This window comes from Poecilia reticulata, chromosome 9, assembly GCF_904066995.2.
Source record: "Poecilia reticulata chromosome 9, P_reticulata-male-v2, whole genome shotgun sequence".
NCBI lineage: Eukaryota > Metazoa > Chordata > Actinopteri > Cyprinodontiformes > Poeciliidae > Poecilia > Poecilia reticulata.
The window spans coordinates 30,869,624-30,873,446 of record NC_088838.1 but is presented as its reverse complement, the minus strand read 5'-3'; the positions used below and the strand labels follow the sequence as shown (position 1 = coordinate 30,873,446).

General features: G+C 40.3%; 1 non-coding gene across 1 annotated transcript; it reads right to left on the bottom strand.

Annotated features, from left to right (window-relative positions):
• Positions 1–621: 621 nt before the first annotated feature.
• On the bottom strand, positions 622–695 carry trnai-aau (transfer RNA isoleucine (anticodon AAU)). Its single transcript has one exon. It is a non-coding gene; the product is annotated as a tRNA-Ile (tRNA).
• Positions 696–3,823: the final 3,128 nt, after the last annotated feature.

The following is a 3,823-nucleotide window of genomic DNA, read 5'->3' as shown; positions in this document are numbered from 1 at the left end:
TCATCTGGTGGATACATAATTTAGCATTTCTGCAGCTGGGCGGAGCAGAGACGCATGCAGTAAATCCAGTGTGATGGAGAAAAGGTTGCATTGCTTGAAAATGCTCTATGAAAGCCTGCCTGCAAAGTCATTTCTGTTTATCTCTGTGGCAACTAGCAGGGTGTGGAGACGTAACTGCAACGTTCATAGGATTCAACAGGTGTTTCCAAAGGCAGCTCAGACAGATGGACACAGCTATCTAGATGAGCTACAGAAGGGAAATCTGACAAAGAGCACAGATCATCAGAAGACCAGAAGAAAGTTCTTTATGTACCAAACGTTTGGGTCATCATCTGTCTTGCTTAGATTGTTCTGCGGTTTTGGCGCTCTACCTTTCAGTCAGAGATTAGCTTTCCTGACCACTGAATCAGTCAAAAAAAGAAAACATCACGAAAGAGGGACACATTGAACTGGGCTTGAGGGCGCCGTCCCTACACCTGTAAAATTGTCCGAGTTTTGATGGCTGCTTGTGCACCTCTGAATTTTTGTAACTTCTAAAAAAAGTTTAGCACAAAAACACAATGGGCTGTCATAGTGTTGATTGATTCATGTGTTGATTGTATTAAGACTTTAGATTTGAATTGGCCAGTATGGGGATTGAACCCATGACCTTGGCATTATTAGAACCATGCTCTGAACAGCTGAGCTAACTGTCCATACATGCTGTTTACTTTCCATGGATTTAGGAAATACATACTTGATCGTAACTGAAAATTTAAGAAAAGTTCCCACATAAATTACATAGAAACATGACCAAACATAGCAACATTGTGCATATATTTTAAAACTTTTTTCATATATAAGGCTCACCGCATTATAAGGTGCACAGAATAGACGCTACATACGTAACTCCAGCCTCTACAGTAGAGGCTGGAGTTATGTTATGCATCCACTAGATGGAGCTGCACTACAGGGAATGTCAGCAAAACAGTCCGACTCTGGTTGACGAGGAGAGCCTTATGCGACTGGGCAAGGGCGTGGCTGGACGCTGGACGATGGTCACCCTTCTCCGGTCGCACACAGCATGTTCGTGGAGAACGTGGTGCTAAATGATGTGCAGACGACCTGATTATCAGGTCAGTAGGTAGATAAGTCAGTCAAACTTTATTAACAAACCAGCGTTCTGACAACTATCCCAGCATGCACCGCGCGCTTCTTCTTCTACGGGCAAAAATGAAATCGGCGGCTGCTTACCGTAGTTGCTAGACCTGTTGTGGCTCAATATTGGTCCATATATAAGGCGCACCGGGTTATAAGGCGCACTGTCGGCTTTAGAGGAAATTGAAGGTTTTTAGGTGCCTTATAGTGCGGAAAATACGGTATATATATTCACAATGCTGCCAGGAAAATGTAATCTTCTCATAACTGCCACTGGAGTTTTCCCGGTGCGCAAAATGATTATCTATCGTGATCTCCCTAGTCGTCTCAGGCACAAGATCAGCCTTACTAAAATGAATCATGTTATCTCAACATGATTAAGTTACATAAAAGTGAAGTTGTTGAATTTCTTATTTATCCAACATAATTTTACCACGTTTTCGTTTGAAGCATGAAGTTATTGTGTTAAAAGTACATGATATTCTTTTGTTATTAATGTAATAACCTCCTAAGTTCATTTTTTTGAGTGCAGGCTTAGCAGGTGTTCTAGGGGGAAAACTCTGCAATACATAACACTGTGTTGTTATTTGCCTTTAGTGGAAGCACCGTATGTCTGTTTTTGTACTTTGACACTCTACAGAGTTTAATATCTGAGGAAATAAAGTCAGTTTTCTTTTGGAGGGTCTGTCAGAGAGCGTCTCTGTGAGCCATCTGTCTGAGGAAGCGCTTATCTGTTGGAGATTTTATCTCACTGGGACAAGTTGTCAGCCTCCGACGGGAAGATCTGCTGTTCGATCCGTAGCTCCTCTGCTCTGCAGTCTGTTTGGCCAAGATGCTGAAACAAACACCGATCGTTACCGAGGCTGTAAAGACACACGCAGGAAGTGCATTTCTACAGCCACTGGTAAAAAAAAATCTGAATCAGTACTCAGAGGATAGGGATAAAATATGACAGAGAAATAATTATGAATATCGTTTATTATAGCAGCTCTCGGTACCAATGCAGATTTCTGCCTGTTACTGATCCATCTGGTGCGTCAAGTACCAGCCTCGTCTCGCCAGTCCATGAAACCTTTGACGGATCTGTGTTCAGATATTTCTTGGTGCGGTTTCAAAGGTTCAGTTTATGTGTCCGGTTCAGTGCTGGTCAGGTTTCTGTCATCCTCACTTTGTCTCTGAACAGGCTTCACTGTTGGCTTCACTTTTAATTCTGCTCACGTGTATGGTTGATAATTTCTCCCTTTTTCTGTGACCCTATTGAGTATATGCAAAACGGAAATGACCCAAAACTTGTGGTCATTTTTTGGTCCATTTTCCCTGAGGAAGAGGAGCCTAACAATCAGACATGCCTTACTGTAATGCTGGGGGTCTTTTTTTGTCTTTCCAGAGAGGAAAACTAAAATATAATTCCCCTAAAGTATTGATTCTGTATTTATTTTTTTTGACAAAACTCCTTGTTTTGTGAGGCACATCCAGACTAGATGTTCTATTCATTTTATCTCCAAGTAATATAAAAATACATGTTCTGTCTGCAGGCTTCAGTATCGGCGCTCCACACAAACCCAAGGCCCCCTCTGTAATCCTGGACTCAGGGAGGGAGGCTGGATGAAATTAAACAGATATGCTCATCTAAACTATTTATAATCCTAATATGTTATCTAGAGCCCGGGGATTTTGGACGTACGTGCATCACAGAAACCCAGGTGTACTCGCTCGTAAGTCGGGGGATTAGCAGAAAGGTTATTGTAATTTTTTAAATAACACAAAAGCAGATTTCAATATTAAAAGGCTGAAGGACCATCTGGGAGGAGGAAGGATTCCACATACCAATTATTATTATTGTTTTTCATCTGCACAGTACACAGGATCAGTTTAATGAAAATACTTTTTTTTTTTTTTAATCTGATCATGTACTTGACTTGTAGTTGAGGACACACTGAGCAGATTTAACAGGCTGAGTAATATCAGAGTATTCACCGTGTAAAACGGCTTTAGAGCAGGAACCTGCACAAAAGCCTCAAAGGTTCAAACACCAGCATGGTGGTGGGACTGGGATCTATTTTTACAGCACAGTCCAGTTACATGCTGGGAGAGCTGAAGGCCTGACTGGTGCTTTTTGAACTGGAATGGTAAAAGTCAAGAAAATGCAGAAACACAACATGGACACTGAGCTGCATAAGTTCCAACTTAAATGTGTCCCAACAAGAGCTACTTCACCTGGGCGTTTTTATATGTTTGGTCCAGCTGAAGAAAGCCTGTTTGTATTGGTTCATTTTCACTCAGTGGTTCCCTGAGGTGGGTGGAGAACCCAAAACAAGACACATTTTCAACACATTTTTACTTGAGTAAAAGTATTTGATGTATTTTTTGTTTAGAAAAGACGACTCAAGTACAGAGAAATTGATCATATCTGATTTAATATGTTAAAATGACAAAAATATTTTCAGTTTTGGTATTTTAAAGGGGGTGTGTTGTGCAAAATCAACATTTTTTAGCTTTGCATGATGTCATAAAGTTATAATATGATGTAAAGTTTCAGAAAGAGCAAGAGTTTTTAAAGAAACAAACCCAATTTCAAGTCGTTAAATTACAAAGTCAAATTTCTTTTACTTTATGCTGTAAAATGGAAAACACATAATACTGCCCCTTTAAACCACATTTTTAGAAATGTAACCTTTTTTTTTTC